Genomic DNA, 16,243 nt, shown 5'->3' with positions numbered 1-16,243 from the left:
CATTTCAGCAGTGCACGGCGGTTGGGCGCGGGACTTATTTTGCTGTAACGCCCGCTCCAGGCTTTTATCACTTTTTCCCCTAGAGCTCATCTAAAACCTAAGATGGCGGCTTTCGTACTGAGAGGGTGAGTACTGCCAGCTTACTAGGTTTGGAAAGCAGCCAATGAACAAATCTGAGGAAAGTACAGAAACTCGCCAACTTTTGTTTTGTGGTGAGTGCTAAGCTTCACATCCGCCAGAGAAATGTCCGGTAGGAAGGCTACACACTTCGGAATCGCGTGGCCGGCCTGGGGAGGGAGGAGAAGCCGGCCTGTTTTTCATTTTTCTGTCTCTCACCTTTTTTTAAAATATCGGAAAGTAATTTCCTTATTTAGTCACCTTACCACCACTGATGAAGCGGATAGTAGCTCGTAGAAGAGATTCTGAGCCGTTTCCCTTTCATTTTTCCTTGTTTAAATGGGTTTTTATTGACACCATGCGGGCCCAAAATGAGAGATTTTTTTTTTCTCCCCACAGCGCTTTCAGGAGCAGCCTAACCTGTTGGACCTACTTTCCCTTATTTTCTTCATGCTGTATTTCGCTAGCAAACGTTGTAGTTTTGATAAACTAATCAATTTTAACATACTCATTGTAGGCTAGATTTAAAAAAAATTTTTTTTTAATGTCCTTTATGTTTCAGATGACTTCTGGGTAATATAATACTTATCATTTGTTTTGAAAGTGCATTGTTCTGTTCAGAGGTAGGTGTGTGCGTGCGTACAGGTAATCTCTGAGGGAATTGTTAAATTATTTTGTGTCTTACCTTGATTACTCAGTAGGAAAAGAGCTAGATTTTCCGTGTTCAAATCTCTTGGTGAAAATAAATTTATATTAAGCATAATATTTTTGGGGGAAGACAGTAAAAAATTTGCAACTTTGTTTTTATGACGTGTAACTGGAAACAACCTGCATAACCTTCTATAAAATGTTTGAGTAAATTGTGGGACGTTTGTGTCTATGCAATACTTTGCAGCTCTAGAAACAGATTTACCTCTTTACACACTTTTGATCTAGAGAATGCTATTACAATAGTTACGTGAGAAAAGTAAGTTGCAGATGCCTAGTATGATCTTGTGTCTTTGGTGGAAGAGGTGATGAGGGAGTATAAGATTAACTTTTTTCCTTTGTCTTTTTTGGGGGGCTTTCTACATATGTTATGAAGTACTTAAGATATATAAACATAACTAACTTAATGAGAGATACAAAAAAAAAAATACAGTATTCACCATCCAAACATAAAAATAATACATTGCTATAATAGTTGAAGTTCTTTGTGTACCCATTCCTGAATGCATCTCTTTTCTTCCTTCATCCCTAGAGGTAACCATTATTTTAAACAGTGGTTTTATTTCCCATGCATTTCTTAAACTTTTGTGACGTGTGGAACTACTTCTAGGATGGGTAATTTTTAAATAAATTTTGAAGATAAATTTTTAAAAGAAGTGTCAATAAAGATGAATTTTTAATTTTTAAGTGCCTGTTATCTGGATTACAGTAACAGGGGGCATTTGAAGTTTCTCCTAAGTTGAAGGCAGAATCTAATTAAAAAAAAAAAAAAAAACAACACAGGAAATGTTGGAAAGGAAGTAGAGAAATTGGAACCCTGGTACATTGCTTTTGGGATTTAAAATGGTGCAGCCACTGTGGAAAATAGTATGGGGATTTCTTTTTAGGTTACACATGGAATTACCATGCTTCTTGCCAACACTTGTTATTCTTTGTTTTTGTTTTGTTTTAAGAAAATTAGAACCATTTTAATAAGTTTGAAGTGGTATGTCATTGATTAGATTTGCGTTTTCCTAAAGACTGACTTGGGGCATGTTTTCTTGTGCTTGTTGATCATTTGTTTTCTTTGCAGAAATGTCTATTCCGGTCCTTTGCCCATTTTTTAATTTGGGTATTTTTGTTGGTGAGTTGTAAGAATTATTTATATATTCTCAACTGTTATATATGGTTTGGAAATTTTTTTCCCATTCTGTAGGTATTTTTCATACTTTAGGATGTCCTTTGGTTTGGTGTACAATTTTTAAAAAATTTGAAGCCCAGTTTGTCTATTTTTTTCTTTCGTTGCTTGTGTTTTCAGTGTCAAATCTAAGAATTTTTTGTCCAAAGTCATGAAGATTTATCTCTATGTATTCTTCTAAATACTTCATAGTTTTAGCTCTTATATATATGCCATTGATTTATTTTGAGTTAATTTTTATATATGATGTGAGGTCCAGCTTCATTTTTTTATATGCACATAGCCAGTTGTCCCAGCACCATACATCGAAGAGACTTGTCCACTCCCTATTGAATGGTCTTGGCACTCTTGTTGAAATCAGTTAGCCATAGATGTATATAGGTTTAGCTCAGGTCATTCAAAATTATTCCATTTGTCTCTGTATCTGTCATTATACTAGTACCACACTATTTTGATTACTGTAGATTGTAGTAAGTTTTAAAATTGCAAAGTGCCACTCTTTTAACTTTGTTGTTCTTTTTCAAGATTATTTTGGCTTTTCAGGGTCCCTTGCAGTTCCATATGAGTTATAGGATCAGCTTGTTCGTTTCTTTTTAAGTCATAGAAAAAAAACGAGGAGTTGCAAACCAAAAACACAATAGTACTGGCTTTTATATTTATCTATGTAGTTATCTTTACCCATGTTCTTTATTTCTTCCTACGCTTTTGAGTTACTTTCTATTATCCTTCCATTTTAGCCTGAAGAAGTCCCTTTGGCAGTTCTTGTAGGGTAGGCCTATTAGGAAGAAATTCCCTCAGATTTTCTTTATCTGGAAATGTCTTAATTTTTCCTGTCTGTTTTGATAGATAAAATATAATTCACACGCCATACAATTACCCACTTAAAGTGTACAGTTCAGTGGTTTTTAATCTATGTACAGCCATCACTACAGTCATTTTAGAGTATTTTCATCACCCCAAGAAGTCCATGCCGTTTAGCCATAACTGCATATCCCCTTGAACCCTATCTGCTCAGCCCTAGGCAATGCCTAATCTACCTTTATTCTCTATAGATATCTCAGTTTTGAACATCCTGTATGAATGGAATCATATAATACGTGGTCTATTGTGATTGACTTCTTTCACTTAGCATAATGCTTCAAAGTTCATGTTATAGCGTGTATCAGTACTTCATTCTATTTATGACTGAATAATGTTTCAAATTATGATTTACCGCATTTTGTTTATGCATTCATTCATTGATGGACATTTAGGTTGTTTCCACCTTTAGGCTATTAATAATTCTGCTAAAACATTCATGTATAAATTTCTTTGTAGACATGTTATCATTTCTCTAGGTGTATACTTTTTTTTTCTTTTGCTAGGACTCTTTCTAAACAAGAAAAGTTCTCTAGGTGTATACTTAAAGACTGTTTTTGCTGGGTCATATGGTAGCAATGTTTAATTGCCTGAAAAACTGCCTGATTCTTCCAAAGTGGCTGCGCCATTTTACAATCACAGCAGCAGTGTATGAGGGCTCTAACTTGTCTACATTCTCACCAACTCTTGTCATTATCTGACTTCATCCAATTCTAGCCATCCTAGTGGATGTGAAGTCGTATCTCATTGTAGTCTTTTTTTCCCACAAGGTTAATCCTCAGAAGTTGGTCCTCAGGGAGGGGCAATTTGAATATGCCCACAGTTACCCTGGGATGACTGGTTTTGTTAAGGTTGTCTTTCCCTGTCCACACCCAGCAGCCAAGATCCCCTTACTGGGAACTAATTGTTTTCCACAACGCCCTGGGGCATAAACTACTTTGAATGTTAATCCAATCAAAATGTGGGTCCTTTGAAGAAATAGTTTTTGAGGTTAGTATTTGATATTTGTTCTGACCCCAGGAGGGCTCCTCCCACTTGTTTTAGTCTGCAGTTCTTTTCTTGCAAATTAGCTTACCTACAGTTAGTTCAGCCTCTATATTTTGAATCTGCTAACTGGCTTTTATTACAACCTCACTGTTTTTTAGGTCTCCTTTAGACTTGGGACTTTCTCCATGCTCTTGCAAATGAAGTCAGTCCTTTTGGGAAGAAATTAAGAGCTATCTGTTTTAATGTCTACTTCTTCGCTCAAACAAAAGCCTGGTCTCTGGTGATGAGGTAGGAACAAGGCAAATTTCTTTCTGAGTGACAGTAGGTTGTGGAGGGGCAAGTGCAGCCAGATGTCATCAGGGTTTGCTTTTCTCTCTTCACAACCCAGGACAAGGATGGTCAGGGCCCCAGTGTTTTCCATGCACCACACCCAATAAATTATACATTCTACCGGGGGGGCTGAAAGGGCTGGAACTCCTACCTTTCAACCACACTTGCCCAGGACTCTCAACCCTGTTAACAGGCAGCTGGGGGCTGGATAAGAAACTGTTCCTCCTGGGAGGAAAGCCCTCTGAATTGGGTCTTGGTGGGAGGGGTGGAAAGGGAGCCCTGTGTTCTTGGTTGCAGGAATCTGGAGTAGAGATTCCCTTTCCTTGAGCTCAAGATGAGAGAGGGAGGGAAGGGGAATGGTCTTGGTTCAAATAGAGACTCATCTTTGTTAGTGGATTTTTTTTTTTTTTAGGTTTTATTTATTTATTCATGAGAGACACACACAGAGAGAGAGAGGCACAGATACAGGCAGAAGAAGAAGCAGGCTCCATGCAGGGAGCCTGACATGGGACTTGATTCCGGGTCTCCAGGATCACACCCTGGGCTGAAGGCGGCGCTAAACCGCTGAGCCACCCGGGCTGCCCTGTTAGTGGATTTTTGAAGTTGTTCTTGACTATATGTTTCATTTGCTGTTTGTCCTTAGATCAGTTTCCAGAGGCTTTAAATGGCTTTTAAAGAAAAATAGTTTTCATCACTTTCAGTGGGGAGCAGCAGGTCACTCGGGTTCTTCATGCTGTCATACTATAAGCTGATCTTTTTCCTTTAGTTTTGAAAGATATTTTTATCAGATGTAGATTTATTGGTTGGCAGCTTTTTTCTTTCAGCAGTTTAAATATGTCATTGCACTGCCTTCTGGCCTCTGATTTCTGATAATGGGTTGCTTCTCTTTCCTTGCTCTTAGCATTTTTAGGGGGAGGATTTCAACAGTTTGATTATACTACATCTCATTGTGCACGTCTTTGAGTTTATTCTCTTTGGGGTTCATTGAATTTTAAGATATGGAGATTGGCTACTATTCAGATATTCTTCATGAATCATTTTGTTCTAGCCTCATTTTGCATGTGTTGGTACACTTAATGTTGTCTCTTAGGCTCTTTTCATATTCTTCCTTTTTTTTCCTTTTCCATTCCTCAGACTGAATAATCTTAATTTACCTATCTTCATGGTCCTTTATTTTTTCTTCAGCCTATTGAAATTTTATGTTGAACCCCTCTAAAATTTTTCATTTCGTTTATTGTGCTTTTCAGTTTAGAATTTGTATATGTTTCCTTTTTGTAATTTCTATCATTTATTGTTATTTTCTGTTTATTGATATGCTGTTCTCTTGGTTTTTGTCCATGGTTTCTGTTAGCTCTTTGGCATATTTATGATAGTTGATTTTTCTACAAAGTTTAATGTCCGGGCTTAGGGACCCTTTCTGCTAACTTTTTTCTTTCTGTGAATGGGCCATACTTACTTGTTTGTTTAGATGCCTAATAATTTTTTAATGAAAAATTTTCTTGAAAAGTAGGCACTTTGAATTTGGTAGTATGGTGGCTCTGGAAATCAGTATTTCCTCTCTCCCTAGGGTTTGTGTTGTTGATTATTGTGGGGTGCAGTCATCTGCTTGTTTAATTACTTTTCTAAACTATTTTTGCAGACTATATACCTTGTCATAGGTAGTCATTAAAGTCTCCATTCCATTATCTTAGTTGTTAGGCAGTGGCCTGATAAGATTTCTTTATTTTTTATTTTTTTAAAATATTTTATTTATTTATTTGTGAGAAACACACACAGAGAAAGGCAGAGACACAGGCAGAGAGAGAAGCAGGCTCCATGCAGGGAGCCTGATGTAGGACTCGATTCCAGGACTCTAGGATCATGCCCTGGGCTGAAGGCAGGTGCCCAACCACTGAGCCACCCAGGTGTCCCTGATAAGATTTCTTTAAATGACTTTTTTCTTTTCCTTTTTTCTTCTTTTAAAGATTTACTTATTTATTCGTGAGAGACAGAGGCAGAGACATAGGCAGAGGGAGAAGCAGGCTCCTCACAGGGAGCTGATGTGGGATTCGATTCCCAAACTGGGATCATGCCCTGAGCCAAAGGCAGACGCTCTACTGCTGAGCTACCCAGGCATCCTGATTTTTTCTTTTTCTGTTTTTTTTTTTGGTCATCCTGACAATTTTTGTGTTTGAGTTTTAGTGGTTGGGCTTTGTATATATACACACACACATATATTTTTAAAAATTTTTGTTATTTATTTATTCATGAGAGACACAGAGAGAGAGGCAGAGGGAGAAGCAGGCTTCCTTCAGGGAACCCGATGTGGGACTCAATTCCAAGACCTTGGGATCACTACCTGAGCCAAAGGCAGATGCTCAACCACTGAGCCACAAGGTGCCCTTAGACTGACTGACTGACTATCTATCTATCTATCTATCTATCTATCTATCTATCTATCTATCTATCTATCTATCTATATTTTAATTTATTTGACACTGCAAGAGAGCACAAGCAGGGGTAGCAGTAGAGGGAGAGGGAGAAGCAAACTCCTTATGGGGCGGGGCAAGATGTCGGAAGAGTAGGGTCCTCAAGTCACCTGTCCCCACCAACTTACCTAGATAACTTTCAGATCATCCTGAAAACCTACAAATTTGGCCTGAGATTTGAAGAGAGAACAGCTGGAATGCTACAGAGAGAAGAGCAGACTCCTTGGCGAGCAGGGAGCCTGATGTGGGGCTCTATTCCAGGACTGCAGGATGATGACCTGAGCCAAAGACAGACACTTAAAACTGACTGAGCTATCTAGGCACCCCCAAAATTTGTATTTAATGTAAATTTTGATATATTTGGATTTAGGTTTACTACTTACTGTTTTCTGTTTCTTTTTTGTTCTCCCCCCCCCCTTTTTGCATTCTTTTGGGTTATTTGGATACCTTTTAGTTTTCCATTTATTTTATTATTTTTAACTGTATCTTTTTATATAGCTTTTTAAAGTATTTGCTTTAGGGGTTACACAATACATATTTAAGTTTTGACTGTCTCTTTGACCCTATAATTTGGAATGTAGAAACATTAACATCATTTAGGTCCTTTAACTTGCTATCTTTTATGCTGTAATGTCATGTATTGCATTGGCATACATTGAAAACTATCAGAAGATGTTCATATCTTTTGTTTTCATCCTTAAAATAATTTTAAAGAATTCAAGAAAGATAAATAATCTGTTGGATTATCCAGATAAATATTTGTTACTCTTTATTCTTGATGATTCAGGTTTCCTTCTGGTATTTCCCTTCTACATGAAGCACTTCTTTTAGCAGTTCTTATAGAGAAGCCCTCAGAGGCTATATATTCTTAGTTTTCTATCATCTGAGAATGTCTTTATTATATTTTCATTCCTGCTAGTAATTTTTCTCGGTAGATTATTTTAGGCTGATATTTCCTTTTTTCAGCCATTTAAATATGTGTTACTTTGTTCTGGCTTTTATAATTTCTGCTGGGAAATCAGTTATTTGAATTATTATTTCTCTATGTGGTAGTATTTTATGTTTCTCTTACTGCTTATATAATATTTGCTTTGGCTTCACTTTTTGGCAGTTTCATTATGATATACCTGACTATGGATTTCTTTGTTTATCCCTTTTGAAGTTTTCTTGGTTTCTCGAATATGTAGGTATGTCTATTGCAGATTTTAGGAAGTTTTCAGGCATTTATTTTCTCAGATATCTTCAGTCCTACTCTCTTTCTCTTCCTTCTGTTATTATAGTTCCCTGAGCCTTTGTACATTTATGCTCAATATTTTCTCTATTTGATAGTTTTTATTTATCTCTTTAAGTTCTTTTGCCATCTCCATTGTGCTGTTGAGTCTGTCCATTTATGTTTTAATTTTAGTTACCGTATTTTTAACTTTAAAATTTTCACTTTTTGAGCGGGGAGGGTGCCTGGGTGGCTTGGTTGGTTGGTTAATCTGCCTCGGCTCAAGTCATGATCCTGATTCCTGGATCGAGCCCTGCATTGGGCTCCCTGCTCAGTGGGGAATCTGCTTCTCCCTCTGCCCCTCATCCTGCTTGTCCTCTTCCTCTCGAGCTCTCTCAAATAAATAAAATCTTAAAAGAAATTTTAAAATTTAACTTTTTTGATCTATTTATCAGCAAGATTTTCACTTTAAATATTTGTTGCCAGAAATTTTGTGATTGCTTGTTTCAGCATTTCCCCCCCCACATTTTAATAATAGTTGTTTAATAATTGATAGTTTTAAGAACTGTCCTCTTGCTGGCATTCTTTTTTTTAAGTAGGCTCCATTCCCAGTGTGGAGCCCACTGTGGGGCTTGAACTCCTGACCCTGAGATCAAGACCTGAGCTGAGATCAAGAGTCAGAAGCTTAACTGACTTAAGCCACCCAGGCACCCCTTGTTGCCATTTTTCATGATTTAATTCATGTTATGCTGTCCTGGCAATAATGCTACAGAAGTAATGCTGTGCCATTCTCTGTGTATCATATGTACGTGTTGTCATTATGTCTTAATACATATGATGTTAACTTTTATCTCTTGGTTAAAGTGTACCAAAGTTTTCTACTGTAAAATTACTATTTTTTCCTTTCAATTTTGTATGTATCTTGTGGGGATATACTTTGAGATTATGCAAATGCAATGTTTCTTATACTTTTACCCACTGATTTTATCCCTCCATGCCTCTTACTTTCCATAATGATTATGTTAGTGTTTGTTTCAAGGTTATTCAGGATTTCCAATATTCCTTCTGTGTTTAATAATTGCAAGTCTGTAAGGAATAGCTGTCTTTTCTCCCCATTTTATTTACTTAATCAAATATTTATTAGTATGGACTCATTGATACTTATTTCATTGTTTTGGTTATAATCTTAATGCTATCATTTTGTTGTAATAACTATCAGATTTAGCCCCTGGACTTTTCTTCAGATTGCCTCCTGTGTCCTTTTGATATGCTTCCATGTTTTTTGAGCATTGTCCTCCTTTCTTATACGAATATGTGTTAGGCACATCTTATTTTTTCCTCACCCAACTCCGGAATCAACCATTTTTCAAAGGAACCCTGATTCCTGTTATTGGAGAATGGTTTTTAGAAGACACTATTTGTGTGCTCATTGTTTTGGGGATATCATTGTTTTTAGGTCCTCTGAACCGTTAAGAAGTATATGTTTGTAGTCACATGTAGACACCATTCTTTCTGTATTTTTCTGTACATATGTGTATGTGTGTGGTTGTATGTATCTGTAAAACCATGTATTCATATTAATATGTGTGATTCCAAATAAAAGCACAGGGTTCTTTCTCTTCTAGTCTTCCCATTTTTCTTCATTGTAATTCCTTTTTATGGAAGTAAAAAACCTGGTTCTTACTATTCTTGATATATATACTTCCCTTAATTTTAAAATGTTAGTTTTCTGATTGTTTTTATGTTTGAAACAGAGAGTTTTAAAATTACCAGAATATTCCCTCTGAGGAGCACATTTCCTAAGTAGAGTACAGTATTTGTGTACAGTTCATCTTTAGTCTTAAGTTTATAGTAAAACATAATGTTTCTAAAGTTACTTAGTTCTTTACTTAGTTCTTATATGCCCAGTTAAATTTTTTATGTTCCCCATTAGTTTCACAGTTTGGTTTGTTGTTTTTTGTATTCCATTTTGGGTTTTCCCCCACGTATTGGTTATGTTGAAATACACATTTATTTTTTTGGTTGTGTGAAATACTACCATAGTTCTAAGTGTCAGACCTATACAAAAAGGCTTATAGAGAGAAATGTCACTCCTCAAATATTATACATAAGAAAAACATTCCCTATATATAATATAATCAGTCTTAGTAGTTTCTGCTTTATACTCCTTGAATTTATACTCCTTGAATTTCCTTTGCAGAAGTGAACTTATACATGCATAATTTTGTATATCTCATTTTTTTTCTTACATGAGAGGTTGTATTCTGCAGCTGATCTCTTGAAATTTGATTTTTTTTTCCATTTCTAGTATATCCTGGAAGAAGTTGCGCTGTATCAGGTAATAGAGATCTATAGAGATCTTTCTCATTAAAAAAAAAAATTATTGCTGTACATTTTTTTATTGCTTCATTGTTTTTTTTAATAAATTTATTTTTTATTGGTGTTCAATTTACCAACATACAGAATAACACACAGTGCTCATCCCATCAAGTGCCCTCCTCAGTGCGCGTCACCCATTCACCCCCACCCCCCGCCCTCCTCCCCTTCCACCACCCCTAGTTCGTTTCCCAGAGTTAGGAGTCTATGTTCTGTCTCCCTTTCTGATATTTCCCACCCATTTCTTCTCCCTTCCCTTATATTCCCTTTCACTATTATTTATATTCCCCAAATGAATGAGAACATAAACTATTTGTCCTTCTCCAATTGACTTACTTCACTCAGCAGAATACCCTCCAGTTCCATCCACGTTGATATTGCTTCATTGTTTTAATTCACTATAGTTTATTTAATCTTACGGGTATGGAGAGTTAGATTCTTTTCAGTGTTTTCCAGTTGCAAACATGGCTACAGAGAATAGCTTTGCATATATATATTTTTGTATTGTTGAAGATGGATCTGTGGTATAGACTTCTGTAAGAGTTGTTAATTGCTTTTAAAGGCTGTCATTTTCAGTATTGCTAAATATCCCTCCAAATGATTATAAACTTTGTATTCATACCAGCCTTGTGGGAGAGTACCTATGTCCTTATACCTTCACTGAGTATAGTTTTATTTTTTAATTTTAAAAAAAGATTATTTATTCATAAGAGAGAGTCAGAGACCTAGGCAGAGGGAGAAGGAGGCTTCCTGCTGGGAGCCTGATGCAGGACTTGATCCCAGGATCCTGGGATCAGGCCCTGAGCCAAAGGCAGACACTCAACTAATGAGCCACCCAAGCGTCCTTTGAGTGTACTTTTAAACAAATGAAAGATTTTACAAAACATGGTGTATTTTTTGCAATTAACAATAAACCATGATCATGAATGTATACATATGCATACATAATGCATAGATGCACACCTGTGCATATACTTGCAATGGTTTCTTTTTTCTCCTGTATACGTTTATTATTTAAACAAACCTCTCTCTCTCTCTTTTAAATTTTTTAATTTAATTTTAAGGATTTTGTTTATTCATGAGAGACACAGAGAGAGAGGCAGAGACGCAGGCAGAGGGAGAAGCAGGCTCCTCTCTGGGAGCCTGATGTGGGACTTGATCCCGGGACCTCGGGACCACACCCTGAGCAGAAGGCAGACGCTCAACCACTGAGTGACCCAGGTCAACCACTGAGTGACCCAGGTGTCCCTTTCTCTCTCTCTTTTTTTTTTAAAGATTTTATTTATTTGAGAGAGAGAGTGAGCGAGCACATAGGAGCAAAGGTGAAGGGTAGAGGGAGAGGGACAAGAAGACTCCCTGCTGAGCAGGGAGCCTGTTGTGGGGCTTGATCCCAGGACCCTGGAATCATGATCTGAGCCGAATGATGACTTAACCAACTGAGCCACCTTGGTGCCCCCAAGCCTCTCCTAATGAAATTTTACATTTTTTTTACTCTTATATACAATGGTGTGAATAATTATAGTGTTTGTGTTTTGTGTTATTATTGGAGTCACAATCTAAAATCAGTTTCTTTCATCAGTGTTTTATTTGGTTTTCAGTGTACATATCTTTCACCTTTTTGGTTACATTTATTTGTAGGTATCTTACGGTTTTGGTGCAATTTTAAATGGGATTAGTTCCTTGATTTCCCCTTCTGGTGCTTCATTATTGGTATACAGAAATGCAACAGATTTCTGTTTGTTGATTTTATATCTTGCGACTTTACTGAGTTTATGTGTTCTAGCAATTTTTTGGTGGAGTCTTCTGTCTTGTCTATGTGGAGTATCATGTCATCTGCAGATAGTGAAAGTTTGGCTTCTTCCTTGCCTATTTGCATGCTTTTTCTCTTTGTTGTCTGATTGCTGTGGCTAGGACTTCCAGTACTGTATTAAGTAACAGTGGTGAGAGTGGACATCCATGTCTTATTCCTGACCATAGAGGAAAAAGCTCCCAGTTTTTGCCCATTGAGGATGATATTAACTGTTGAGTTTTTCATGCATGGCCTTTATTATGTTGAGTTGTGTTCCCTCTATCCCTACTTTCTTGAGGGTTTTTATCATGAATGGATGTTGTACTTTGTTAGATGCTTTTCCTTCATCTATTGAGAGGATCATAAAGTCTTCTCCTTTCTTTTATTAATGTAGTGTATCATGTTGATTTGCAAATATTAAATGAGTATTACAGCCCAAAAATAAATCCCACTTGATCATGGTGAATGATTCTTTTCATTTACTGTTGGGTTTGATTTACTGGTATCTTGTTGAGAATTTTTGCATCCATGTTCACCAGGAATATTCATCTGTATTTCTCTTTTTTAGTGGAGTCTGGTTTTGGAATCAAGGTAATGCTGACCTCCTAGAATGAACTTGGAAGTTTTCCTTACATTTCTGTTTGTTGGAACAGCTTCACAAAAATATGAATTCTTTATTTTTTTATTTTTATTTTTTTTAAGATTCTATTTATTCATGAGAGACAGAGAGAGAATGAGATTGAGAGAGAGAGAGAGAGAGAGAGAGAGAGAGAGAGGCAGAGACACAGGCAAAGGGAAAAGCGAACTCCATGTAGGGAGCCTGATGTGGGACTTGATCCCAGGACTCCAGGATCACGCCCTGGGCCGAAGGCAGGCGCTAAACTGCTGAGCCACCCAGGGATCCCCGCAAAATATGAATTCTTTAAATGCTTGATAGAATTCCCTTGTGAAGCCATCTGGCCCTGGACTTTTGTTTCTTGGGAGGTTTTTGATTACTGATTCAATTTCTTTATTGGTTATGATCTGTTCAAGTTTTCTATTTCTTCCTGTTTCAACTTTGGTTGTTTATATGTTCCTAGGAATTTATTCATTTCTTCCTTATTGTCCCATTTGTTGACATATATTATTTCATAATATTCTCTTATAATTGTTTAGATTTCTGTGGCTTTGGCTGTTCTTTCTCCTCTTTCACTTGTGATTTTATTTATTTGGGTCCTTTTTTCTTTTTGGTATGTCTGGCTAGGGGTTTATCAATTTTATTAATATTGTGAAATAAACAGCTTCTGGTTTCATTTATCTGTTCTGTTCTTTTAGTTTCTATATCATTTATTTCTGCTCTAATTTTTATTTCCCTTCTTCTAATAACTCTAGCCTTTCTTTGTTCTTCTTTTTCTAGCTCCTTTAGGTGTAAGGTTAGGTTGTCTATTTGATATTTTGATATTTTCTTGATTCTTGAGGTAGGCCTTTGTTGCTATATACTTACATCTTCTGATGGCTTTTGCTACATCCCAAAGGTTTTGGACCATTGTGTTTTCATTTTCAGTTTCCATGTATTTTTTAAATTTATTTTTTAATTTCCTGGGTGACCAGTTTACGTTGTTAAACTCTATGTATTTGTGGATTTTCCAAATTTTTTCTTGTGCTTGACTTCAAGTTTCTTAGTGTTGTGGTCAGAAAAGATGCATTGTATTATCTCAATCTTTTTGTCCTTATTGAGGCCTGATTTGTGACCTAACAAGTGATCTATTCTGGAGAATGTCTCATGTGTACTTGAAAAGAATGTGTATTCTGCTGCTTTGGGGTAAAATGTTCTCAATATATCTGTTGAATCTATCTGGTCCAGTTTGTCATTCATAGCCATTGTTTCCTTGTTGATTTTCTGCTTAGATGATCTGTCTATTGATGTAAGTAGGTTATTAAAGTCCCCTACTCTTACTGTATTGTTATTCCTGAGTTCCTTTATTGGATTGGTTATTAATTATATATATTTCGGTGCTCCCAAGTTGGGGGCATAAATTTTACAGTTGTTGGATCTTCTTGTATGAATTGTCCCCTTTATTATGATTCAGTGTCCTTCTTCATCTCTTGTTATAGTCTTTAGTTTAAAATCTAGTTTTTCTGGTGTATTGCTACTCTGGTGTTTTTGACCTCATTTTATGGTAAACGTTTCTCCATTCTCTCAGTTTCAATCTGCAGGTGTGTTTAGGTCTAAAATGAGTTTCTTACAGGCAGCATACAGATGGGTCTTGTTTTATTGTTTTACTAACCATTTTGTTACCCTGTGTCTTTTGATCAGAGCATTTAGTCCATTTACATTCAAAGTGATTATTAATAGATACAAATTTATTTTATTTACATATTTATTTATTTATTTTAGATACAAATTTAATACTGTTTTATTACTTGTTTTGTCATTGTTTCTGGAGATTTTCTGTTCCTTTCTAGTCTTTGTCACTTTTTGTCTTTCTTTCCTACCCAAAGAGTCCCCTTTAGTATTTCTTGCAGGGCTAGTTTAGTGGTCATGAACTCCTTTAATTTTTGTTTGGGAAACTCATTTTCCTTCTATTCTGAATGATAGCCTTGTTAGTTAGAGTATTCCTGGCTGCAGATATTTCCCATTCAGCATGTTGAATATATCATACCACTCCTGTCTGGCTTGCCAAGTTTGTTTGTTTGTTTGTTTCTTTCTTTCTTTCATTAAAGGCTTACCAAGTTTCTATGCAGACATTTGCAGTTAACTTTATGGGTCTTCCTTTGTAAGTTTAGGGACTACTTCTTTCTTGCTGCTTTTAGGAATTTTCCTTTGCAAATTTAACTACAATATGTCTTGTTATTAGCCTGTTTTTGTTGATTTTGATGAGAGTTCTCTGAGCCCCTTGGATTTGGATGTCTGTTTCCTTCCTCAGATTAGGGAAGTTTTGAGTTATTATTTCCTCAAATAAACCTTCTACCCCTTTTTCTCTCTCTTCTTCTGGGACTCCTATGATACAAATATATTATTACATTTGATGGAGTCACTGATTTCCCTAAGTCTACTCTTGTTTTCTTCTGGGATTAATTCCTCCTTCTTGGCACTTTGCCTAGGGCTGTCTTCTATGTGTTAGAAAAGCTTGTTATTTTTCCTGCTCCCAAGAGTAATGGCTTTATGAAGAAAAGGTCAAGTAGTGTATATACAGCCTGATGCTTCAGTGAGAGTCTCTAGTGTGTGCTGCATACACTCTGCTGCTATGTTTTGACTATTCTTTCCCTTGGGTCAGTCATCTCCAGAGGTTCTCCTTGCCTGCAGTGGGCAATGTTTGGATCTTGGCCAGAATGTGGCGATTTTTAACTAGGTGTGCTCTGGTCTGCTTGTTACAGGAGACCTGATTGTACTTCCACTGTAACTGAAGCCTTGCAGAACTTTATGGTTGGGGGACACCTGGGTGGCTCAGTCACTTAAGCATCTGCCTTCAACTAAGGTCATGATCTCAGGGTCCTGCTCCCTGCTCAATGGGAAGCCTGTTTCTGCCCTTCCCCCTCACTAGTGCTCACACACTCTCTCTTTCTCAAATAAATAAATAAAATCTTAAAGAATTCTATGGTTGGTAGACATCATACATGCAGGGCTTTCTACTGGTCTTCTGGGGAAAAGGTGTGCTGTGCTTTTCCTTATGTATACTTGGCAGGAGTGTGCATTAGCAGCAGAGTGCATGGGGTGGGGGAATTGATGTAACCAGATAAGCAGGTTAGACTGCCAGGTAGCCTGTCTTGGCTCTGTTTTGTTTATTGAAGTTGGTTTATGATGGGGGAAGAGGGTTGGTGGTGGATGGAAATGGTGCCAGCCAGTCCCTTTTTCCTTGGAGAGGGGAGTCTATGTTTGCTGCTCTCAGTGAAGCATTCCCAGAAGAATGAATAATTTCTTCCTGTGTGTCCCAAGTATTTTTTAGATTACTGTTTTCATACTGTTTGTCTCCAGGTTGCTTGCCTTCCTGGAGCAGATCATTGTGCTTTGGCCTGTATCTCACCCAAGCTTGCTGACTTTTAAAACTCTAAACTAGGGGATCCCGGGTTGGCTTGGCGGTTTGGCGCCTGCCTTCGGCCCAGGGCATGATCCTGGATTCCCGGGATCGAGTCCCGCGTCGGGCTCCCTGCGTGGAGCCTGCTTCTCTCTCTCCCTGTGTCTCTGCCTCTCTCTCTCTCTCTCTCTCTCTCTCTCTCTGTGGGTCTCTCATGAATAAATAAAT

The 16,243-nt window shown here is 37.1% G+C and overlaps 1 long non-coding RNA gene and 1 pseudogene across 5 annotated transcripts in view; both read left to right on the top strand.

Moving 5' to 3' along the window:
• Window positions 1–16,243, top strand: part of LOC140627956 (uncharacterized) — a 185,491-nt gene continuing 169,248 nt past the window's right edge. For all 5 annotated transcript variants that reach the window (XR_012026433.1, XR_012026431.1, XR_012026432.1 and 2 more), the window contains exons 1-2: window positions 1–125; window positions 4,006–4,135. This is a non-coding gene — a long non-coding RNA (uncharacterized lncRNA). The remainder of the gene's footprint in view (window positions 126–4,005; window positions 4,136–16,243) is intronic.
• The window catches only part of LOC140627955 (elongation factor 1-alpha 1 pseudogene), a 73,872-nt pseudogene continuing 58,345 nt past the window's right edge, over window positions 717–16,243 (top strand).

The sequence above is a fragment of the Canis lupus genome, chromosome X (genome assembly GCF_048164855.1).
Source record: "Canis lupus baileyi chromosome X, mCanLup2.hap1, whole genome shotgun sequence".
Lineage (NCBI taxonomy): Eukaryota > Metazoa > Chordata > Mammalia > Carnivora > Canidae > Canis > Canis lupus.
The sequence above is the reverse complement of the archived record's forward strand: the minus strand, read 5'-3'. Positions and strand labels throughout refer to the sequence as shown.